This window comes from Sciurus vulgaris, assembly GCF_902686455.1.
Source record: "Sciurus vulgaris genome assembly, chromosome: 3".
Classification (NCBI taxonomy): domain Eukaryota; kingdom Metazoa; phylum Chordata; class Mammalia; order Rodentia; family Sciuridae; genus Sciurus; species Sciurus vulgaris.
Genome location: NC_136463.1, coordinates 10,611,205 through 10,637,647, shown reverse-complemented (window position 1 = coordinate 10,637,647; position 26,443 = coordinate 10,611,205). Strand labels below are relative to the sequence as shown.

The 26,443-nt window shown below is 38.1% G+C and overlaps 1 long non-coding RNA gene across 2 annotated transcripts in view; it reads left to right on the top strand.

Moving 5' to 3' along the window:
• The window catches only part of LOC306656303, a 36,332-nt gene extending 13,034 nt beyond the window's left edge, over window positions 1-23,298 (top strand). Inside the window, exon 3 of one of the 2 annotated variants that reach the window (XR_013762467.1) lies at window positions 22,840-23,298. This is a non-coding gene — a long non-coding RNA (uncharacterized lncRNA). Of the gene's footprint in view, window positions 1-20,161; window positions 20,837-22,839 lie in introns of those variants that run through there. The other variant, XR_013762468.1, reaches the window with a different exon arrangement.
• Window positions 23,299-26,443: the final 3,145 nt, after the last annotated feature.

Genomic DNA, 26,443 nt, shown 5'->3' with positions numbered 1-26,443 from the left:
AGGAAAAACAGGACACTGTTTCCTCTGGACACTGGGAGTGACCCTTGTAGCTGACATGAAGATATAGTGAGGAGTGAATTAGAAGATGGATTGTAACTAGATCCTATGAGATTTTGAATGACAACTAGAGAAGATTATCTTTTCCCCCTTAGGATCTGGGATATAATTAAAGATTTGAGGGAAGCTGTGTTGCATGATTAGACAGTGATTTTAAGACTGGGCATCAAGCAGCTCTGTGAGTAATGATTTAGAATTGACAAAATGGAGTTTTCTACAATTAGCAACATCGAATAAAGACACAATTGTGGCCCAGTAAAAGAAATATCAGTAAATTATGTGCAGGTGATTCTTTCTGAGTGCAATGGTAAGGGAAGGAAACAAATATAATTACTATTATTTATGTCATGCGCATGTGGACAAGACGATCTGTTTTTCAATTCATAAGGCTTTGAGCCAAGAACTGCATCTAAAATGTCAGGGTCACTGGACATCACCTGTGGTCCTGTGGACCACAATCATGATTGCTGTATTAGGAATACTAGTAAGTAATTAAAAGAAAGGTGCTAAGTGAAATCACCAAGCAGAAAATACTACCCCTATCAAGTCATATGAGGAGAAATACGAATGGTTATTAAAAGTAGTACAAAATATTCTCTTTTGGTGTTAATCACAGAAATAGAGGTGAAAAGAACCCTGTGTTATCATGTCATAAGAAAGAAGTGATGCCTGTCTTTGGCTAGAATGGGAGAGTTTGAAATCTGTTGAGTTTCAAATTCCAATCTCGGCGGGGATGTAAAATTATAGTCTATTCAGAAGCCAACTTGAAAATATGTATCAGAACCCTGCATAACATAAGCATCAGACAAAAAGAAAAAAAAAAAAAAGATAAACACTGCATGTTCTCTTTTCTTTGTGGAAGTTAAAAAAGTTGATTTCATACATGCAGAGTTGAACCGTGATCCCTAGAGGTTAGAAAGGGTTCCACAGCCTAGTAGGGTCTCTCTAGTTCATGACAACTTATTAAACACTTTGTAAGGAACTAGAAGAGAGGAGTTCTCACTATGAAGAAATGATAAATATTTAAGGAGATAGAAATGCTAATTATCCTGATTTGAGTCTTTCATAGTGTAGGCATGGGTCAAATGCTCACACTGTACCCCATAAATGTGGACAATGATTATGTTAGTACATCTAAATTGAAAAGATCTTAGAACATCAGTAGTTCTTGTAGTATTGAATGTTGCATGAACATAAATACTTATAAAAGTCATCACTGGCTATCACTAACAGCTCTCGGTTGGGTGTGGTGGTGCCCACCTGTGGTCCCACCTACTCAGGAGGTAGAGGTGGGCGGATCACTTGAGTCTGGGAGTTCAAGACCAGCCTGAGCAGCATAGTGAGGTCCAGTCTCAACAAAATCAAAAACAAAACCAACAAAATATGACTCACATTATGAAACATAATAAGTATGCTACAGTTTGAGTGTGACCCCAAGGGTTCATGTGTTAGAAGCTTGCATTTGGAGATGTCAAGTAGTAGTGGGACTTTCAAGAGGTGGGGCTTAGCAGGAGTTGGTTGGATCATTGGGGATGCTGCCCTCAGAAGAGATTAAGGCAGTTCTCATAGGACCCTGAGTTACCTCTTGTGAAAGAAAGTTGTCATAAAAGAACTGCTTCTCACTCTCTGGCTTCCCTTCTCACAACATAATTGCTCTCTCACACATTCTTCCCATGATGCTATCTGCCATGAGCTCCTCACAGTGCCATGCTGATGCTGGTGCCTTCCCCTCATTCCTTCAGAAGTGTGAATTCAATAAGCCTCTTTTCTTTGTAAAGTACTTGGTCTCAGGTATATCATTATAGTAAAAGAAAACTGACTAATGCAATCTATAATATGATTCAACTAGTGGAAGAAATAATATGAATTTGTGTATTCAGAAAAAGCATGAAAAGGTTGATAGTGATTGTTTGTCAGGGCTAAAACATTGTAATTGTGTTTCTTTCCTTTCCTTTGTTAATATCTATTAATGATTCTCCACTGAGTATATTGCTCAAGCAATATAAACTTCAAGGAGGGTAACACTATGGTTTTAGATCATGAAACTAATAGTCAAAGAGTAAATATTTCAGACTTCATGAATCATACAATCCTTATTGCAGCTATTCAGCTCCAACTCTGTAGTATGAAATTAACCACAGAGAATCCAATAAAATTTGATTTACAAAGACAAGTGTGAGATGGATTTGGCCTGTGGGCTGTGGTTTGCCCATCCAGGGTCCAGACAAGAGATAATGGATACTTGATTGGGAAAATGACACTCATATTAGAAAGATAGGAAGAGATTCCAGATACACTGAGGAACTGGAAGTTACGGGTCTTAAAGAGACAGTCTGTAAAGTTGAAAGAAAGGGAAGAGGTGACCACGACTTTTAAATTTCAGTTTTAGACATCAACATTGAAAGATAGTGAGTGATGGATACCAACCAATGTGGAAAAGTCACATGAAAGACCAGATTTATGGGGGGAGCATGTTGGAATCAATTTGTGTTGTGCTGAGTTTGCAAGAATGCATGTACCCATATGGGTCTCAAGTTCATCAATGGAGCTGGGAATTTAGATGTATCTGTACCTGGGTGATGATTTCATGATCAAAGTCACGAGAACTGGTGAGATCTAAGAATTTTTAAAAGAAATCAGTGACTAACTGGGACTTTGGGATATCTAAAGCTGATCTCTGAAGATACACCAAAGCCTGTAGGATGATTTTGATCATTTATCAATCTACCCCTTCCCTTCCTCCTGCTCCCGACAGTGGGGAAGACAGCTATGGAAACATAGAAGCTCCCCAATTTCACGACCAGTTTTCCATTGCATTGTGTTGGCAGAGAAAGCGAAGGGGCTCCCTGGGAAGTCAGAACACTAACTTGTCAATTCATAAAAGCAAATGGCTACATCCGGATCAGATCTCAACACTGCCTATTTTTAGGATTTTGTCTAGGATACCAACTCATGCAGTCTGAGTGCTTGCATTTCCCTGCTCCCCACTCAAATTTATATTTTAAAATCCCAACCCTGAAGGTTTTGGTATTAGGAGATGGGAACTTTAGGCACAAGTTTAGGGTTAGCCCCCTTATAAAGGATGCTCTAGAGAGTTCTTTTGTTCCTTTCAACCATGTGAAGAGAAGCTAGAAGGCACCCACTATAAGGCAGAAAATGGGCCTTTTCCAGACACTGAATCTGCCCCAGCCTTTAGAACTGTGAGAAATAAGTGCCTGTTGTTGATAAGATATCCAGTTTCGAGTATTTTGTTATAGCAACCTGAATGGACTAAAATATCAACCTACCGCTGAATGATAGGAACAGAGAGAGGCTGCTTCCATTTGAAGAAATCCATTCTACTCTATGTTCATAGTTAAGAAATTAATTAGAAGTAGAGTTTTTATTTTCTTCCATAAAAGTCCTATGGAATTTAGGCATCCTGCTGATCCTCATTCAGGAAGTTGAATAGAAATGAATATCTTATTTGGCAATTTAGTGGCCAAATTAAAAAAAAAAAAAAAAGACAAAACTGCATGGAATTTAGGCATCTCTTCTCTTTGGATCTGCCTTCTCAATAGTAATGTTATTAGTATTGTCATTATTATTCAGTATTATGTGGTCATATAAGTAAATATTTTGATACTGACTCTGAATGTTTCCATAGAAAAATTATCCCAATATTTTGGCCTCTTTCTGAAAAAAAATAGGAAATGGGAAAGAGATCTAGGGCAAATTTTTAATAATATGGATTTTTCCCCCTTTCGCATAGTGTGAAAGTTACAGCTGTTGCCAGCAGCTTTAAAACAGTCAGACCACTTTCAGAAATTCAGTCACCTCTTAAACACTTAGAGCCTGAATTGAGTGAAAACCTGTTTTGAGAGGAGTTTCCAAGGAAGTAGAAAGTTTCCACACCCTACATCTTGTACTGAAAGAAATGGAAACTGGGCTCTGTCTGCCAAGAAGTCTGAATTGTTGTGTCACAGGCTGTTGAACATTATAATCAGTAATAAAAATGCGAACATGCTGGATGCTATATTAAAATACACTTTGAAAAACTTAACCTAATTTTTTTTTTGCATTTATCTTTTTTTTTTTTTTTGTGCAATGCTGTGTTTCTACAAGTAACAATAAGGAAGCACAAGAGAGGGGAAAGCCAGATGAAATTAAAAAGGAGCACTGGTATAAGTGTATTGAAAAACAGTTTTTCTTCAGCTAGTGTGAAGATAATAGATGCTCATATGAAAACTTAAACAATTCAGAAAATTGTAGGAAAAAAGTAAGTATCACTCCAAGATTTCTTGTGATAATCACTGTGGCAGTGTTTAGACAATTCCTGGCTCTGGTCTGTGGGTACAAGTGCACACATACCTTGTATATGATTCTATATATACAAAATTATATAGAAGAGTGCAGACTTTGGGTTTTTGTTTTTTTACATAGTCTTTTTCACTCAACCAATCACATTTACTTGACATTTTTCCAAGTCAATAAATATAAATCTATCACTTGATTCTTGTTTTTGTTCTTTTATTTATTATTCTTAGTTCATGTGTTGGTCAAGTAGGTTGTTACCCATTTTTTGCTATTCGAATAGTACTATGATAGACAGCCTGGTGTGTGTAGACTGCTTGTCTTGTTAGGATAAACTGCTAGAAGCAGAATCCATTCATTCATTTATTCACTTGTCCATTCAATCAAAAAGCATGTATATACTATCGCAGGCATTGGCTTGGGTACAAGAGATTTGTAGGGGGTAAGGAAACAAGAAACTTATTCTTGTTGAGCTTATATTTTTAGAAACATGAAACAAATAATAAGCTAACAAATAATTCCTTCAAATTTGAAGTGTTACAACAGCAATGTAACTGTTTTTAGCATGCTCTAAAAGGGATTGGTGACCCAACAGTTGGTGTGATAGGAAAACTTTAATGATAAGAAAATAATTGAGCTGAGAAACACATGTCAAAATATGTGCTCATATATCCAAATCAATGTCAGAGCCTTAGAAGAGAGGAAAAGTCAAATGCAAAGTTCTTAAGGCAGGAAAGATACTGACACATTCAAAGAATAGCAAGAGAGCCAGAAAGCCTAGTTTGCCCTCCCTGGAAATTGAGAGAGCAGCAAGTGATGAAGGTGCCTGCCATGTCACGTGAAGCACTGGACTCACTGTGAGATGTTGGCACTGAAGTCTTGCCACACTGGGAAGCCTCCTGTAGGCTTCATGCTAGGATTGTGAATTTAAAAGAATGGTCCTGGCTGCTCTATGGACTGTAGTGAGATCTGCAGACAAGAGAACAGGGAGGTCAGTCAGGGTGTATTTCAGCAATCCAAGGAGAGAAGTTAGAGCAGGACGGAGTTTGGCAGAATGGGGGTGTAAAGAATTCTATTTATGTCATATTAAGCTTGAAATGCCTCTTAGACACACGGGAAGATACACACTCAGTCGCTGAACTTCGGAACTTAGAGTTTAGGGAAATGGTTTGGAAGTTATCAGTATGTGGGTAGTTTTCAGGTTTGAACTGGCGGTACAATTTTGGGAGACAGTGTAGAAAGAGAAAAGCAGAGTTTTAGGACCAGGCCCTGGTTGCCAGACTGGCAGAGGGAAGGTCACCCACAGAGGAAACTAAGCAGGAGTGTCAGAGGTGGATGAGTGAGACCAGGAAAGTAAGCACCCAGAAGCCAAGATGAGATGGTGTTTAGTTGCTAAAGACTAGTAAACGGTGTTGCATCCTGCTATGGTCTGAGCAAAATGAAGACAGCAAAGTGACCCCTGGGTTTGGCAGCACAGATATCCCTGGAGACCTTCAAAGAGGCAGTGCCGTGGTCGGAATAAAAGTCTGGTCAAAGTGGACCAAGAAAAGCACGGGACGTGAGAAAGTGAGCACCCCATGGACAATTCTTTCAGAAAGTTTTACTTTGAAGGGGAGAGGAAGTGTGGCCGTGGAGGGAGGTAGGAGTAAGAAGCATTTCAGAATGGAACATTCTAACTCGGTTTATATTCTGATGGAATGGAGCCTATGTACAGAAAGAAATCAATAATGCAAAGTGGGAGGTGAAAATCGAGGAGGTTCATCCTTGAAAAGGCAAAAGAAAATGGGATCCAGAAAACAAGTGGAAAGGGAGACTGTAGAAGATAACACTGTGCCAGGGAGCATGGGCCTGGTGTCCACTCAGACATGGAGCTCCAGTCAGATTCTTCACTGCTGTGACCACAACACCTTACAAGAACATGTAGGGGGGAAAGTTTATGTGGAAATCAGGGTTTCAGAGGTCTCAGTCCATTGAGGGTCAACTCCGTTGCTCTAGACCCAAGGTGAGTCTGAACATCATGGTGGAAGGGTGTGGTGGAAGAAAGAAAGCAGCTCAGGTCATGAAGAGGGGAGAGAGAGAGAGAGAGAGAGAGAGAGAGAGAGAGAGAGAGAGAGAGAGAGAGAGAGAGAGAGAGAATGTTTCTGTTCAACAAGGAGAGAGAGGTGTCTGTGTTCAACAAGGACAAAATATAAACTCCAAAGAACCCACCTCCTCCAACCACACCCTACCTATAGTTACTGTCCAGTTAATCCCTATCAGGTGATTAATTCACTGATTTGGTTAAGGCTCTTATAACATAATCATTTAAGGTCTAAACCTTTTTGCATTGTCTCACGCGTGATCTTGAGGGGGATACCTCACATCTAAACCATAACAATTGTACATTAGTATTAGGTTCTCATGTAAGATATGTATTTATGAATTTAAATGGAGATTAGATCATAGGGTTTGGCACTATAGAGCTATAAATATGGAATAGATACTTGAGTTTAAATAGTTTGGGATTTTCCTAGGTGGATATGGCAGAGGGAGACAGAACTGGGTACTGATGGTGTTCATAAAGCACTGTTTGAAATGCTATATCATAGAATCTAAGCTGGGTGAAGTGGGAAGTATAAAGTATGGAGATGAGATGTGCCCATCCACTCCAAATTCCTAAAGTGAAGTCCTCATTCCCAATATCTCAGAAAGTGACTATAGGACCTTAAAAAGAAAGCAATTCAGTTAAAATGAGGTCATTAGAATAGGCCCAAATTAAACAGTGTCCAGCACACAGAGATTGGGACAGAGTCACACAGAGGCAAGACCATGTGAAGATAGAGGGAGAAGATGGCTGTCTACAAGCCAAGGACCAAGGTCTCATAAGAAAACAACCAACCACACTGACTCCTGGATCTTGGACACATGGTCTTTGGTAGTGTGAGAAAATAAATTCCTGTTGCACAGGTTATCTAGGCAATGGGTCTTTGTTATAATAGCACTAGCGCATTAATCCAGAAGGATATACTGTAAGTAATAAAAAGTGGTTGGAATCAACAAATTGCATGCTCAACAAACTACACAAAATAGTTGGCCTGGAAGATTTACAAGTAAGCTTAAAAACTAGGATGTGGTAGTGAGAAGATAGGATGCTCAAAATCAAGATTCTGAAAGTGAGTTTACTGATAAGACTAAATCAAGGGTAAGACCTGGGAGAGGTAGTTTGATAACATTCAGATCCAAGGAGGAAAGAGGGACGTGAGCTTCTCATCACCGTGACCCAAATACCTGACAAGAACATCACAGAGGAGGAAAAACGCATTTTGGCTCACCATTTCAGAGATTCCATCTATGGTCAACTAATTCCCTTACTCTGGGCCTAAGGGGAGGCAGAACATCATGGTGGAAGGGTGTGGCAGAGGATTGGGAGCCCTAATTCACTCCTGGAAGCTGGGATAGACAGAGAAAAGGGGAAGGGGCTGGAGGGAAGATGAACCCTTCCCAGACATTTTTCCAGTGATCCACCTCCTCTAGCTGCACCCTACCCCCCTGCAGTTACTACCCAGTCAGTCCATTCAAATGAGGGTGGGCTGATTAGGTGACAGCTCTCACAATCCAATCATTTCACCCCTGAATATTCCTACATTAATATAGGAGCTTTGGGGTGGGAGACACTTAGGAAACTTGCAGTTTAAGCAAAAATCTTAGTGAGAGAACTGCCAAGGGGGCCGTATTCTCTGGGGCGACCTCCAAATTCTCTTAGAGAAAGAAGGTGAAGGGACAATTAAGAATAGAATTTGAGGATGTGGAGGAGTTTGCTTATCCTGAGTGCCATACATCAAATTGGAAGAGGGTGGAGACATGGAGGAGAAAAGGGATGGATGAGCACGTCAGGATAAATTTCCAAGTGGAGATGGGTGACCCTGGACGTTGAGGCCCTAAGAAAAACCAGCGTTGGAGGCTGCAAGGCACTTATTTTTAAGGACCCTGGAGGGCACCATTGAGAGGGAAGTAGTCAGTTTTCTGTAACTGTGAATTTTGCATCCATAGATTCCTCCAACTGAGGATTAAACTGAGGATATTTGGAAAAACAATTTTGCTTGAGCTGTACATAAGTAGACTTTTTTTTCTCATTGTCATTATTGTGAAATAATATAGTATAACAAGTATCCACATGAAATTTACATGTATCAGATCTTATAAGAAATCTAGAGATCACTAAATGTATTCAGGACGACATGCTTAGGTTATATGCCATCTCATATAAGCATCCCTCTGATTTTATTATCTATGAGGAGTTTGAGAACCAACCCACTGGAGCACAAGGAAGAATGAAATATACCTGTATAAAACCGAGATCCAGGTGATTAATACATATATAAGGTTCACATCATCATTAATAACCAAGTGACTACAGATAAGATTGAATGTATTTTTATTCAGGCAGATGGGCAAGTATTAGAGCATCGTTTATTCTGCTCTGTGTTGATGAGGGTGTGCAGTATGCATAGTCCTTCACTGTTGGAGCAGACCAGATTGGCACAGCCTTATGGCCTGGCTGGTTTATCAATATGCGACCCTCTTTTGACTGTTTAACACCTTGATCCAAATTCTCTCTTTGTACTTTAGTGAGATAATCTCTCCTCTGGCAGCTGCTGTTTCTGTTGCTACCTGTTCTGTTGTTGCAGAGAACTCTGCCACTTTCCTCAGGGTTACTTAGGTAACCTTGTCTGCTTCTTCCTCTGGCTTATCTTTTTTTCTCTGTGGACCATACGCTAGGATTGGGGGAACAAAGGTGGTTTTTTTGAATCTTTCCTATTGATGAACTGTGTCATCACATGCCCTATTTTAACCATAGCTGATCAAACAACTTGAGCACTAAATAAAATGGAGTGTGTGGAATTGTCTGGTGTCATCTGACATCTAGGTAACAGTTACAAATGTAAGGAAATACATGCAGGTCTACCAGAAAGTATGCTCACTATTATTGAACCCCACAATTGATTCTCATATGAGAAGAAACCTAGAAGTAATGGTACCTGCAGAATGTTCTCTTTGATTTTCAAAATTTGGATTCAAGTCTACTTACTCTAATTCAGGTCTACTAATCTGAAGACCAGTGCATTTGTGGGCTCCTGTTTCCCTACCCCTAGAAAATAAAGGAATTCTGCTGATTTTGTTAACACTTGAACACCTTGCCTTGCTTAAATTTCATTGGGAAGTGAACTTCTAAGTAAAATATGAGTAGAATAATTTGCACATATACTAAATATGATGTAATTATGAGATTGTGAATATAGTATTATCATTCAAATTCACTGAGGCCATTTATCCTCTTTTGGGGGTTCTAGAATGGCTTTGTGGCAGATGATATATTTTTAGAGATGGTGGCAGCAATATTTTCCACTCTTGATGCATTTTTAAGATGTGATCTTGTCATCCTTCCGTGAAAAGCTTGGGTATAATTCCCCTCCTCTTGCATCTGGGCTGGCTTTCTATCTTGTTTTCAATCAATAAACTTGACAAGGCTGAGAAGGCACCTAACTGAGCCCTATGGGACTCTGATCTGAAGAATACAATACGTAATACAACGGCCTTTGTTTTAAACGACTATGCTTAGGAGGGATGTTATACAGTAACAGTAACTAGAATAGACACCACTGATAGAAAGGCATGCGTGGATTTTTTCCAGGGTGGATTAGAACAGAGAGACAGAGAGAAGCAATGGAAGGATTATTCCCTGGGGAGCTGATAGCGTAAGTGGTGTAGATGGTGTAGATGAGCGTGTACTTCAAGTTCAGCCTATGTGTGGTGTGCCTCCTATTCATCCACATGCCATTGACCAAATCAGGCCACACAGACTACCCCAAAATCCATAATGCAGGAAACCTGTTTTCCTCACAGAGAAACTTGGTAACATGTAGTGTGATCCACCATGGTGGATAATAGGGATGCTGAAGTTGTCACAAATGTTATATGAGTTCTTACTATGAAGAGGTTTATGAACCAGTTGCCAAAGCTTAAGATGATAATAATTATAAAAGTGTAATAGCTAGAAATACATAGCTAACATCACCATAAAATTGTCAAAAAGCTGATGTGTGTATTAAAACTGAGCTGGACAATGACCACATTTGAATTTACATGCCTTGTATCCTCCTGTAAAACTCATATCCTTCAACTAAAAACCAATGAAATGGCTCAGCAGTACAAAATACGTGTAGTGAACTAGATAAAGATCTGTAAAAAGCTCACTACATGTGCGATTTTCCTTTTTCAGCAGTTTTCTCTTTTGGAAGTTATCATAATCTCACTACCTTTTCCTGTTGATAAATGTGCAGGAGTGGAATAGCAGTCCCTTGAGTGGCTTGGAAAGTCTTCATGTCCACAATCAAAAGCTTGGCTCACTTCTTGCATTTCTTTTTGTATTTCATTGGACACTAAAGATATAGAGACATTATTTTCTTGGAAACTGCAACGAGTTGCATGACTAAGCCTTTAATTAAAACAAGGATTTTGTTTTAAGGAAGGATGACACGGAAGACCTACTTCTGCCTATGGTGTATCCTGGGGAGGAATTTCTCCCTAAGACTCTTCAGAACTTCATACTCCAACCTGTCCCAAATGAGGGAGTGGGGAAAGGGTATCCTCACACCTACACACACGTATCTCTCTAAGACGGATGCTGTCCAGACCTACCGGAAGCCTGAGAAAGGGATTATTGTATGATATACTGTGCTCAATAATAATGAACATAGATTTTCTTAGATTTTTTACATTGATTTTACAAATTTGTACATAAGAAAAAATTTTACGTAGGTTTTTTTAACCGAAGCCTCATCCTAACAACTCTATGAGGTAAGTGTTATTATCAAATCCAATTTGTAATAATCCAATTTGAGTGAACCAAACTATGAAAAGGTGAACCACAAGTTACACAATTTGCACAAGTGACATATTTAATGATGGGTGGAGTCAGAATTCAAACATGGTTCAGGAGCCTGATTTAACCCCTATAAAGTGCCTGTGGTTCCCAGTCCATGTGCTGAGACACTCTGGGGTACTGTAGCAAACTTCTGGGGTTGCCTTGGGATATTTTAATTTTTCTCAAGTAACAACAATATTTGTTAGATGTGATGTAGATGACTGCTTCTAAGTCATTTGGACCTATCTATTCAAAGCATGGAATTGTTAGGTGTTTCTTTTGATCCAGAGGTGACTTGGAGCACTCCTGGGCACTGAGGCTATCGAGCCCTGAAAATATCTGATAACCCTGGCTTGATTCTATTTCCATACAGCTACTGATCTGCATAGCAGAATTCCAGACACCTCTGTCACAGGCCATTGGCACCTGTTGCTTCTGAATCATCAACACTACTGTTTCTAATTTTTTTCTACTAGAATTATTAGCATTTTTTCTCATCTTAATCATTACTGTTAACTTTTTTAATTTTGGGTAATTGCAAATATTTGGGTTAAAAAAATCTATATAACACTTATAAGAAAGGTCATCTGCTTGCTTGGTTAATTCTGGGTTCCAGAACATTGAATCTAATAGGAGGGTTTCAGCAGATTTAGCTATTCTCGTGTAAGAAATCTATGTGGACTTCAAACAAAGATGAAAGAGAATGTCTTGAGTACAGCAAACTGTAGAGTCTGTAATGGGAAATATATAGTTTCATATATGAGTTTATATTTGAGATATAATCTGAATGTTCTCTGGAAAGTTCTAGTATTAAAATTGATTTCTGATTTGAGTTTTTTTGTTTCCAATCACTAAAACTTCAGTGATGATTCTTTTTAAATGTTTTTTGTTAGTGCATTTTATTAGACATACTAGTGGAGTTCATTTTTGAATCAGACTTGCACAAAAGATAATTTGCTCCATTCAGTCCCCAGTGCTTCCTTTCCCCTTCCCTTGCCCCTCTCCCTATTCCCCTGTTCCTACTCTACTGGTCTTCCTGCTATTTATTTATAGATTTTTGTTTAAATTGGTGTTTTTTGAGGTATGCCATAAAGGCGAAATCCACTGTGGTGGTTTCATATATATACATAGCATAATTTTGTCAGTTTCATTCCACAGTTCCTCCCTTTTCCCATCCCTCCTCCCTTCCTATCTGTCCTCTCTGTCATTGATCTCCCTTCTATTTTCTTGGGATTCCTCCCCTCTTTCTTAAAACTTTATTTTACTCTAGTTTTTGCATATAAGAGAAAACTTTCCATCCTTCACTTTTTGAGTCTGGCTTATTTCACTTACCATGGTGTTCTCCAGTTCCATCCATTCACAAAAAGTGCCATAATTTCATTCTTTTTCATGGCTGAGTAGAACTCCATTGTGTATACACACCATATGTTTTTATTCATCTGTTGATGAGCACCTGGACTTTTTCCATAACTTGACTATTGTGGATTACACTGCTATAAACATTGGAGTGACTGTATCACTACATTATGCTGATTTTAGTTTTTAGAATAAACAACAGGAGAGGAATAGCTGAGTCTTATGGTGGTTGCAGTTGTAGTCTTTTGAGAAATCTTCATACTCCTTTCCAAAGTAGTTGTACTAATTTGTAGTCCTGTAAACAATCTATGAGCCTACCTTTTTCCCTATATCCTCACTATCATTTATTATTATTTGTATTCTTAATGATTTTCATTCTAACTCGAGTGAGATGAGATTTTAATGTAGTTTTTATTGACATTTTCTTGTTTTCTAGAGATGTTGAATATTTTTTCATACATTTGCTGGCAATTTGTATTTCCTCTTTTGAGAAGTGTCTATTTGGTTCTTTTGTCAATTTATTGATTGGATTATTTGTTCTTTTGGTTAAGGCGTTTGAGTTCTTTATATAATATAGATATTAGTCACCTGTCAGATGAATAACTGGCAAAGGTTTTTTCCCATTCTGTAGGCTCTCTTTATGCCATTAATCATTTCCTTTACTGTCCAGAAGCTAATTTAATTTAATGCCATCCCACTTACTGATTCTCAGTTTTATTTCTTGAGCTTTAGGATCTTGTTAAGGAATTTGGTGCCTGTGCCATAAGGTGCAATGTTGACTATATGTTTTCTTCTAGCAGTTGCAAAATTTCTTGTCTAATTCTCAGGCATTTAATCCCCTTCAGTTTGACTTTTGTGCAGAAATAGGGTTCTAGTTTCATTCTTCTACATATGAATATCCAGTTTTACCAGCACCATTTCTTTAAAAGGCTATCTTTTCTCCAACATTTATTTTTGGCACCTTTGTCAAGTACCTATGTGGGTTTGTCTCTCTGTTTTCTAGTCTATCCTATTGGTCTTCATGTTGGTTTTCATGCCACTGCCATTCTGTCTTATTACTATAACTCTGTGGTATAATTTGAGATCCAGTAGCACTATGCCTCCAGTATCATTCTTCTTGCTCAGGATTGTATTGGCTATTCTGGGTATTTTATTCTTCCAAATGAATTTTAGTACTGTTTTTTCTAGTTCCATGAAGAATGTCCTTGATATTTTGTTGGGGATTGCAATATGGCCATTTTGACAATATTAATTTTGCCTCTCCAAGAATATGGGAGGTCCTTCCATCAGAAGATCTTCAGTTTCTTTCTTCGATGTTCTGAAATTTTCATTGTGGAGGTCTTTCACTTCCTTGATTAGATTTATTTCAAAAAAAATTTTTTTTTTAGGTTATTGTGAACTTGATATTTTTCCTGATTTCTTTTTCAGGAATTTCATTATTGGAGTATAGAAAAGCTATTAATTCATGTATGGTGATTTTGTATCATGCTACTTTACAGAATTTGTTTACCAGATCTAGAAGTCTGCTGAGGGAGTTTTGGGGTCTTCTAGATACAGGATCTTGTTATTAGCAAACAGAGATAATTTGACCTCTTCTTTTCTTATTTGTATCTCATCAATTTCCTTCTCTGACTAGAGTTTCGAGAACTGTATTGAATAGGAACTGTATTGAATAGATTACAGTAGGTATCCTTGTCTTGTTCCTGGTTTTAGAGGAGATACTTTCAGTTTTTCTCAGTTCAGTATGATGTTGGTTTGTCATATTTGGTTTGTCATATATAGTTTTTATAAATTCCTTCTATTCTTAGTTTCTCCAGCATTTTAAACATAAATGAGTGCTGGATTTTATCAACAGTCTTATCTGCATCTATTGAGACTATCATATGACTCTTAGAATTCTATTTATGTGGTGAATAACATTTATTGATTTGTGTATATTGAACCAACTTTGCAACCCTGGAATGAAATGCACTTGAACATGGTATACTCTCTCCATAATGTGTTTTGGAAGGCAGTTTGCTAATATTTTAGAGAGAATTATTGCATATATGTTCACCAGAGATGTTGTCTTGTAGTTTTCTTTCCTCAATGCGTCTTCATCTGGTTTTGATATCAGGATTATACTGGCTTCAAAGAATAAATGTGGGAATGTTTTCTCCGTTTCTCTTTCATGGAATAATTTGAAGAAGACTGTTATTGGTTCTTCTTTAAAGGTCTGGTAGAACTTGACTAAGATTCCGTCTGGTCCCATGCTTTCCTTTGTTGAACGTTACAGAAACTGTTCAGGCCACGACTGATATTTTCTTTTAGATTTTTGGAATTTATTGTGTTAGTCTTCTTTGTCTCGTACAGTTACCCATTTCTTGCTTCAGGGCGCTTATTAACCACTAAAGCATTCTTAATCTTTGCTTAATAACTTGTTCAAGGATTATATGAAATTCCTGGTATTTATTATCCATGTTCTTTGGAAGGCCTTGCTTTCATCTAGTATTCTTTGCTGGTTGCTAGCCACCTTTTCTTCCTGTTATTTAAAATGACAAGAAAAGTTGTATTTTTCTACTTCTAACTTGATCACTCTGAGTTTGATTTCTCTATACAATAATTAGATAGACAAGACAGGGAGAATCCTATTAAAAAATCTGTTAGATACATCATTTTGTTTGGCATCTGTCAAACAAACAGAGTTGTCCCCATTCATCAGAAATGTGGCTTGACTTGTCTAAAGCTGTTAAATATAAATCCTCACCTAACTCCCTACTCTTAGGAGCCCAGGTCTGTCTCCCCAATAGCCTAAAATCCAGTGGCCTTGGTGACGTATAGAAGTGTTATGGACTCAATATTTGTGTTACTCCAGAATTCATGGTTGAATCCTCAACCCCCAAGGCAAAGGTGTTAGGAGATGGGGACTTTGGAAGATAATTAAGGTTAAACGAGGTCATGGGGATGGGGCCTTCATGATGAGATTAGCATCATTATAAGAAGAGATAGCAAAGTCCTTGCTTTCTCTCCCCATCTCCCTCCATGGCATGAAGATGGCGAGGACCCAGCAAGAAGATGGCTGTCTGCAAGCAAGGAAGAGGGCCCTCACCAGATCCCAACCATGCTAACTCCCTGATCTCAGTCTCCCAGCCTTCAGAACTCTGAGAAAGTATATGCCTGTTTTCAAGCCACCCATTTGATGGCCTTTCACAATGGCAACCTGAGGTTACCAATGTAAGCAGGTTCTCATCTGGGGAGTTTGCTTGGTTGATTCATGATCAGCATCCCGATATCTTATCAGCTAATTTCTTAGTCAGACTGATAACCTGCATACACTGTGAACTGGATAAAATAAGGTCAGAAAAAACACTTAGCTGTTTTTGACTGAAATGTCTAGACCGATCCTCCCATCTTCTTTTCATCAAGCTGAAGAGATACAGTCATTGCTTGTTACCTTTGGATGAAATTCACAATGTAAATGTAGAAAAGCGGTGTAGATTTATACTGCTCAGTAAATAAACCACCCTTGCTTTCAAAACAAATCACTTAGTCATGGATGGGACTGACTGCTGAGGAAAGTTTCAGAAACGGCTTTGAGTGTTAGTACAGACTTAAATAATGTTAGTGTTTTGTAATAACGAGAACTGAGAGCAAGTACAATTGTAGTAAGCCTCAGAGCAGAAGGTGCTGGCCTTCTGATGATTCACTGCCTCTTACACTGAAATGAATATCCTGTGAGTAATCTGGAAGAGTGACTCTCTGTGTGAGTGAAGTTTCCATTGTTTTTCTTGAAAAATTTTCTGAGGATGAATTTGTTTATAGTGATTTTGGTGAGTATCAATTGGGGAACAGGAAGCAAGCCCTAACATGCCCATAATCTTGCTTTTTTATATAAAGTAATGAGATAAGTCCTGTATTTTATGCTCTCCTCCATTGCTCTTGTCAGTTGAAGCAAACCTAGTATCAAAATATTCACATAGCTTGCAGCATACCGTAATATTGCTTCCTGTCGAGATACTTCTGAGAGTTTTCTCACTTCATTCATGTAAATAAGACCTCAATGAAAATATTGAGGTTTATGTTTCACCATCAAAAAGATGTCTGTTTCTTATTTTCACCTTCCTTGCTACCATTTTGGTAGATCTTTCTGATTTTGACTCTTTCACTTCGTATATTGCATATTTTAAAGCATGTTTCTTTCTGAGGCTGCATGTCCAAACATGTCTCAAATAGAAGAGGCTCCCAGTTAATGGTCCAGTGATTGAAGCTGTAAAAGTTCTCTAAGAATACACACAGGATCTTTTTAAATAATATCAACTTCGGTGTCTAAGTGCTAGACATGTTGATTTTGTAGGTCTGGGACGTAGTCCAAAAATTCATTTTTTTTAAAAAAGTTCCCAGTTTCATTTTGGAATGGAGCCAAGAACAGGGACAACTGAAATGGAAGACTATCCACTGGAACCTTTTTTTAGCGTGTAATGACGTAGCCCTTACGTTATTGTTCTGTGAAAAAAGTTGAATTCGTGTGATAATCAGTTTCTTCCTTTCACATTAAATATAAAACATACGGAGATTAGAAACACATGAATCTATTTAACGCTGTGGCAATTAGATTTAGAATCAATAAGCCAACGAGTTTTGAGCATCCCTTTAAGGTAGGCATTGTGCTAGGCACCAAGAAGGCAAAAGTCACTTAGCCTGCTATGATGAAGAATTGGTAGTGGCCACGAGAGCATACAGAGAGGGTGCTGAAGCCGATCTGTAGGACTAAAGGAGCATTTGGATGGGAGTGACATCTAGTCCTCATCTTGTGCAGTGAGTTACAAGGACCAGGCATGCGTGAGTAGAAGGGTGTTGTAGGCAGGAGGTCCACATGTGCAAAGCTATGGAGGTCAGAAGCCATGGAGTATTTCTTGAGATAGAAAAGACTTTTGTATGATTGAACATCGGATATGATCAGGTACAATGACATTCCGATGACTTCTATTAAAGTCAATACATACCCTAGGTAAATGAAAGGAACAGAATCAGGATTCAAAATCGTCTTGACTCTGAATTTCATTTCTTGTCACTACACCTCACATGCACAAGGTACCATAACTTGAGAGTGTGCACACCACATTGTGGGCAGAAGGGACACACGTGATGTGAATGTGAGGGTCAGGGTGGGTCCTCATGGGACTCTGTTGAACCACCTATAAAAGCCATGAAGTGTCTGGTTAAATTTTATCATTTCTGTCTCTTCAGTGCCTTGACTCTGAGTGTCTATTAATGATTTAATTAATGTTATCTAGATAAATCATCCTGCAGCGAGCACTATGAAGAGGCTAAGGAGGGTATCAAGGATAACCAGGTGTTATTAAATGCAAACTCATCACAGGAATGCATAATGTCTTTAAAGATTAAAATACAGGAAAAAGTCACTTTCTGCAAGTCACATTGGTACGTGAAGAAAAGATGAGTGGGGAAAAGATGAGTGGGGGGGAGAGATGAAGACAGAGAGAAAGATGCAAATAGAGTGAGCTGCTATTGATATCAGATACTTTTTCAGTTAATGTTATAAAGCATAAATATCTAAAAGTGAGGTGCTATGGTTTAAGAATTATAGCGCTTCCATTATAAGAATAATCAAAACAGTGGTACCATGAGGTAGAAGTACTATATAACATTAATTTACACTGACATTAATTTAGCATTACTATATAGCACTATATATATATATATATACACACACACACATATATATAATTATAGAAAAAGCAGAAGACCTTCATGAATCCCAGTGATTGATTTTTATTTTAATTAAAACTCAAATACATATGCTGTCAGAAAAAATTCCCTTGCTTACTAAAACATGACAGTCTGCTCTTTTATCCTCTGAAGGCTTGCTTATCTCTCCTCATTCTGTAATCTTTTGGATTATTTTGCACCATATGTATTGCAAGAGGCATTTTTGAGGAAGAAGGTGATGAAGGATACAGACCAACTGATACCACGATACCCACCAGCCATCCGATGTGGAGAGACCCAGAGACAACATCCCAACAGTGTGACCTGATGGCACCGGAAGACTAAAACCCACTTTGGATATTTAGGAAAGGTTTAACTAGAGACAGGTGAAAGCACTGGCTATTCTAGAAGGTTCCGTGCTCTAAAGTTTGAGTTTTTGATGTCCTGAGCACATTTCACAATGCCATATAGGCCAAATCCGTGCTTCATCTGAGCAGGAACATGGCTTCCGTCAGACTCAGAGAGTGAAGAGGAGTAACGTCAGGCAATCTGCTGCCCAAGAGCAAAGAGGCTACTCTGATCACAAAGTCCTGACAATTCCATGGGTTCACTTCGTTTTGCTCGGCCACAAGACACAAGCACTTAAAAGGATTAGTCTTTGGTTATGCTTAAATCAGCTCTCTTCCCCCACCCCCCGGCTTTTTTTGCTATCTTTAAAGGTAGTGATCTCTATTTAGATTCTCAGCTGGCTTTGCTTCTGTACCATTTCCCTTTATGTTTTAACGAGCTTTAAGCCCTTTGGTTATAGTACACTTTAAAATTTTTATTTAGTTGCATGGAGTTTTAGATGTAGGCTACTGACTATAATATCCCATTTTCATCAAAATAAAATATAAATCTTATTTTACTGTAATAGGAACACTTGGCATGGAATCTACCCTCTTAATAAATTTTAAGTCTACAATATGTTGCTATTGATACAGGTTCCATGTTGTAGAGCGGATCTTAAGAGCTTATTCATCTTGTATGACTGAAACTTTATGCTTATTGATTAATGAGATATTTTCATCTTCCCTCAGTTCCAGGAAACCATTTTATCAATCTTTGAATCTGTGAATTTGAGTGTTTTCATAGAAGTGAAAATCATGCAATATTCATCTTTCTGTGACTAGTTAATTTCGCTTAGTATGTCAATAAAGTTCAGCTGTATCACATTGCAGAATCTTCTTACTTCTCCTATGACTAAATAGCAGTCTGTTGCATGCATGCACCATGTTTTCTTTATCCACTCGTCCCTTAATGGATGTTTAGGTCTTTTCACAATTAAAAAAAATTATTTGTTCTAATTAGTTATACATGACAATAGAATGCATTTATGCGTTTTGCTACCTCATGCATAAATGAAGTGTAATCTCTCACTTTTCTGATTGTACATATTGCAGGATCACATCGGTCACATGGTCATACATGTGCATGAGGTCATGATGTCTACTATCCTTCCTACCCCCATATCCCTTCCCCTCCCTTCACTCCCCTCTCTCTAATTTAAAGTAACTCTTCTTCCCTTGTGGCCCCTGTCTTATTATGAATTAGCATCCACATATCAGAGAAAACTTTTGGTCTTTGGTTTTTTTGGGTTTGGCTTGTTTCACTTAGCATGGTATTCTCCAACTCCATCCATTTACCAGCAAATTGCGAATAGTGCTTCAGTGAACACAGGAGTTCTACTTAGATTTTATTTCAATTCCTTTTGAAATAAAATGCCAGCAGTGGCATTGCCAGATCATCTGGTAGTGCCATTTTGATGTTTTCGAGGACCCTCCATGTGCTTTTCCGTAACAGCTGTACCATTTGTGTTTTCATCCGGCGTGTGCAGGAGTCCTACATTTTATTCATCCTTGGCAGCACTGAGAATCTTTTGTTTTATGGATGAGAGTCATCTTGACAGTTAGGAGATGCCATCTCATCATGGTTTTGGTCTGCATTTTTTTTTTCAGGAAAAAGACAAGTTCATTTTAATAAAATGATTGCAATTGTTCATATTAAGCTACGCTATAAAATTGCATTGACAGATATTTTCAGTATTTTTTTCTCTTGTAGTGACTGATATTATCATTGTCAATTAGATTATTTGGGTGATCTGGTCTGCCTTTTTTTATATATCTGTTGGCCATTTTTTTTTTATCTTTCTCATAAAATGGATTATGTCTATATCTACTTATGGGATATCTGATCTCTGGTTTGTAAATGTTTTCTCCCATTCTCTTTGTTGTTTTTTCTCTCTTGATGGTTTCTTCGTTGAAATGTAATTTTGGAGTATTTAGAAAGTCTATGAACCCTGTTGTTATTGTTATTCTTTAGCAGACAGCCATGAGATCTTTAAAAAGGACAGACAATCACAGAGTAAGATAGAATTTGAAAATGATGTGTGCTGAGGTCTCAGGATTTCCTTGCACTCTTCTGCAAAAGGTTTGCTTATCACTTTTGTTGGATACTCCTGTTTCTTTCATAATCATCCACGTGGAAATTAAAAAAAAATACGTGATCTCTCATTTTAGCAAAAATCATTTTGATACTCAAGGAACTAGTATGTTCCTAATTGATTTTAATACTAAGAGCCAATTTTCTTTGGAATTAAATAATTTATTCAGTGATGAAGAAATGATGCTCACGGTTATAGTTAGTTTTATTGTCACTGTGACCAAAAGACTTGACAAAAACAATGTAGAGCAGAAAAAGTTTATTCTGGCTCATGGTTTCAGAGGTCCCACCCATAGTTGATTGACTCCATAGCTCTAGGCTTGAGGTGAGGCAGAACATCATGGCAGAAGGGCATGGAGGAGAAAAACAGCTCAGGACATGGCAACCAGGAAACAGAGAGAGAGAGAGAGAGAGAGACAGAGAGAGAGAGAGAGAACCTTTTCTTTTCTCACCAGGGACAAAATACAAACACCTACTCCTGAGTGACCTACTTCCTCCAGTCACACCCCTACCTGCCCAAGTTACCACTCAGTTAATCCATACCAGTGGATTGATCCACTGATTTAGTCATACCTCTTGTAATCTAATCATTTTGCCTCTGAAAATTCTTGCACTGTCTTATATATGAGCTTTGGGAGGATACCTTGTATTTGAACCATAACTCTCATTTCAACACTTCATGGAAGAAAGAGGGCAAAACTGTTGGTGAAATGAAAATCATGTAAATTTGGGGTTGAGATAGCTCTCTTTAGTCTTATTTATCTTTCTCTCTTATCTAAATTTTTTGCTAGATATTACCTCCATCATTTTTTTGGTTTGTGACCTGATGCATTGTTTTGAGACCCTCCCAATCTTTTAAGCTTTTACCTTTGATGACCCGATCATCCACTTATTTTCAAGACAACCACGTTCAAGAATGCAGGAACCCCCTGAAAGAAAGTATCCACAACCTCCTCTTTTATTCCCCACCCACCCTCCTGCCTTTCTTGATTTGTTTACACTCTTATGATTACTGTCATTCGGCTGTCCAACTACTTTCCACTGATAACTGTTCCTGTTGCAGCAATTACAAAGAGAACAAGAAAGTGAACACTGTGTACTCCATTCTGTCTACATTCAGAACTATAATCTTGTGGCTGCCTTTGGAGACTCCAGCAGAAGAATAAGATGCACTTTCTTCTGAGTTTGGCAGAGGACCAGTGTTTGGAAGAGAAAATATGTTCAATTTCAACTGAGATCCACACTTCACATGTCTTTGCTCATACAAAGCAAGTTGGAAAATGGGTAGTTGATGGATGGGTGTGGAAAAAATGTAGCTTTACATTCAATCTTTATTGTCCATCATTAACCAGACTCCATCACTATAATAATGAAAGACATTTGTCTTATAGGAAATCATCCGTTGCTGTGCTGGAATTCAGAAAAATACTTGAGAGTTAATGTAAATGAATTGGGTATCAATTAAATATTTAATCATAATTTCCATAAGGCTCATTGAGCTTGGTAACTAAAAGAAACCAGGTGAAGTAAAATGTTAATTTTGCATTTAAAGGAAGATTGATTTCACAGCTGGAGATCTGTCTTTATGCTTCTGATCTGAAGTTTCTAGGTCATACCCCCTAGTCTTACATTTGGATATTGTTTTTAATTTCTTCTCAGTCTAAGTTAATGTGCCAATGTTTTTAAGGAGCTAGGTTGACATGAAATACTAAGATGGCTGTTTTATGTCCCACTGGGAAAGCGGAACTTGGAGATATTCTGAACCGTTAAGTCTCAAACTGGCATGGGGGTTTTTCCGAAGGGATGTTTTACTATGTTTAAAGCATGTCTACCACTCGTAGTAAGACATGTTCCATTCATTGAAACATCAGAAATCTGAGTCTTGATCCAATTAAGGCTGATTGACATCATCTTTCGGAAGTGAAAATTTTGTTGTCCTGTTTGCAATATTTCTCTCACATATTCTTTATGAAGTCATTGTTTCCAAGAAGTACCTCCTGTTGTGATCATCCATCTGCCTTCTCATCTGGTTCCCATAGATCAATGTCACGTAACATACGTGCACAATGACAGAGACAACTCGTTTACCGCTGCTGAGGCTGCTGAGGCTGCTGTTCAAAGGACTGATGCAGAGAGACCAATGTCAGAAGTGAGTTCATGGTGTGTCTTCGATCATTTCCCCATGTGTCCATTCAGAGTGGGATAAAGAAGGAGAGAAGAGCCACCCATGGCAATTTCTCACATCTTGGGGAAGAGTGCCTGAAGATGGTTCCTTAAGATACAGGCATTTCTCCAGGGCTTTGTGGAATAACATGTACTTTCTCCACATTCCTCAAGATGGAAGAGAGAACAGTAGCCTAATTCCAGTGTGCTCTGACAGCAGACATCTTACCAGGGGGGTGAATCCAATTTACTAGCAGATCCTGCCGTTCAAGATGTGGGGTCACGGCTTGGGCCTCTTCAAATCTCCTTTGAAATCATATTAAAACAACTTCATTAACAGCTAGCTCAGTGTCCTTAGTTCTTTCATTTGGTCATACACTTGGAAAAAAATTTCATTTTCTTTTCTGCATTGATGTGTGTTAAGTTGAGGGTTGTTTTTTTTTTTTATTTTATTTTTTTAATAGGAACTCTCTTCTGTAAATAATCTCATTCAGGTTCTGTCAGGTGAGCAAGTGTATATGCTAGGCAAGTTTCCATGTTTATCTGTTTAGCAATGGCAAATAGTCAAAACAGCAAGATCATTTTCCTATCTTCCTATACGCAGAATTATCAATGTTCCTCAAGTTTCAACGCATTCGAATTAATACACATGAATTTTTGGAGGCAAAAAAAGCCAACTTCTTCTTAAAGTCGTGATTTTCTTGATTTTACTGGAAGTATAACCCATTCTAAGTCTTTGGATTTCACAGGCAGTCAGAGTCTGTGGGCATTTTAACAAAAAATAACTAATGCTATTAAGAGCATCACATTAAGCTTTCACAAGAGATTTTATGGAGGACTATTTAAGGAATTTTGAAATAATATCCACAGGTTTGGGCAAGTTGGTAAAGACATTTTCTACTATTTATTTTAAAGTGGTTCAAGAACTGGACCGCTTTCCAGCCCTGAAGCATCCCTTAGCCATGAACACCAAAATAGCTACATGGGTCCTTTTTTTTTTTTTTATCTGCTGCTGCTTAAAATCCAGCTCTGAATCATTTGTGGGAATCTGAACTTTCTCTGGGAGTCCACCAGCATCTAATTTCTGTATGTGGATAAATTAAAAAGGATAATTAGATTCAGTTCTTATTTCATCCCATTTCCTTATTTTCCACATTTCCTAAACTTCAGCCATCGGAGTCTTGTACTTCTGAATCTATTTATGTTTTGTTTCCATCTTCTTCAATGGCTGGGTATGCATTTTCGCTTTAAGAGATTTTCACAACATTTTTTCCGTGCCCAGGAATCGTTGAGTTTTTATCATGGCTGTCTGCCCACTCTGTGCCATGACTGTCGCTCTACAGAGCAAGACTGCTCCGTCTGGCTCACCGTTAGAGGGCTGTCATTCCTTTTCTTTTTCTTTCTTTCTCTTCTACTAACTTTTGAGCATATGTGGAAATGAAAATCAGTACATGGCTTTTTCTCTGCCTCATTTACTAATTAAGTCTCAGCTCTCCATGCACTGCAGGCAACCAAGGTCACAGAGGACTCTCACCAAGTTCATAGTTACTTTATAGACAACACTCATTTTAATTCAATCACTTTACTTACCACCCCAGTCTCATCTCTTGTAAGGTAGTATATGACACTACTTATAATAGTACCTGGAACATAAATTTAAATGTAATCAACATTATCTGCCCTCTGTGGTCTTCTGGGGTGACTTTTTGCTGAATGACTTATAGTATGTAATGAAGGAATCTTTATTTCCTATTTATTTTTCCATTTAAATGACCAAATGTCACTCTTCTGAAATCCTGACCACTTGAATCTCTTTTACCTTTTGGGGTTCATATCACTGATGCTTGAATTATCTTTATTGACCATTTCATTATTTTATATAATATTTAATTTTTCTTCATGAATTGCAAGGATTCTTTTGTACTATTTTATATCCTCCACCTGTGCCCAATGGTTTTGGTAATAATAGTTGACATGTATTGAATATCTTCCATGTAATGATCCCCTGCTATTAATATTGATGACCACGTATAATTCTCATATGAACCTTAAGGGGCCAAAATTATTGTCCTCATTTCCATGATGAAAAAAAGCAGAAATATAGAGAGATTAGGGAACTTTTCTGAGTTCTAAAACCAGCCAGTTGTAGCAAAACACTGGATTCAAAGAAATTTTATTTTAGTGCTTTTACCATTAATCTTTGGATCATATTAGCTAAGAATTGGACATATTGTCCTTGACACACATTGTACAGCTCTAACTTCATGCCCTTCAATTTCAGTCCTCTACATAATGTTCATTCATCTGCAGGGTTTGTGAAGACAGACTGGGAATCACTCAAAGGAGATCTCCAAGTTCCTACTGGTTTGGTTGAGGCATGACAGTTAAACCCCTCCCTAGTCTGCTTTCCTCACTCCCAGGAACACTCCCCAATGAGCATGCTGAATGTAGAACTCAGAATCTCAGTGTCTATTTCCTAGGGAACCTGACCTATGAAAGCTGGTGTCAGAAAATGCACAGGGACTAAGTGGTCCCAGGAACCATGGGGATGGAAAAGCAGTGAATGTTTAATGAGACTCTTTTAAAACCCATTCTAGATGTTGTGGGTAGGGTGTAGTAATTTTAAAAACTGGGACCCTAAGACTTGGATGAGTTATACCTGGTCTGATGCATGTGAAGGTTGAAGGTCTGGAATCCCCCACATGTCCTTGGACCTGCAGAAGTAACCCAGTTTTCATGGATATTAACCTGTGATAGAGGTAATATCTAAGATGGCCCCTATGAGTCTTCTCTTTTTGTATTCACCTTTGGGTAATCCCCACCCCTTGAGAGTAAGCTGAGCCTAGTGGTTTAATTCTAAATTATAGAATGTGGAAGAGATGATGGGATGATACTTCTGTGATTATCTTATTATAAAGGATTGTGACTTCCATCTTTCTTGCAGACTTTCTTTATTGTCTCCTCAGCTCACATGAAGCAACCTGCCATGTTGAAGATGCTCACAGGACAGGGAACAAAGACAGGGAAATAAGACAGGCACAGGCCAACAGCCAAGCAAGAACTGAGACTTTCACTCCCAAAGCCTGCATTGAGTCTACCCTACTCACCACCCTTGGATCTTAGACTTGGATCCTTCCCTAGACCAGGTAGCACCTTGACTGCATCTTATGAGAGACTCCCTAGTGGAGGATCCAGCTACCCCACATTTATACTCCTGACTCAAAGAAACAATGAGATAACCAATATGTATTGTTTTAAGTTGCTAAGTTTTTTTTTGGGGGGGGCGGTGGGGGATAATTTGTTATATACGAATAGACAAGGAATACATTACCCTAAAAATATAAAACACATATTCACATAAGAACTAGCACATAGATATTTATAACAGTTTTATTTATAGTTTCCTCAAATTAGAAACAACCCAAACATTCTTTAGTATATGAACAGATGAACTGTGATATATCTTCACAGAAGAAAATG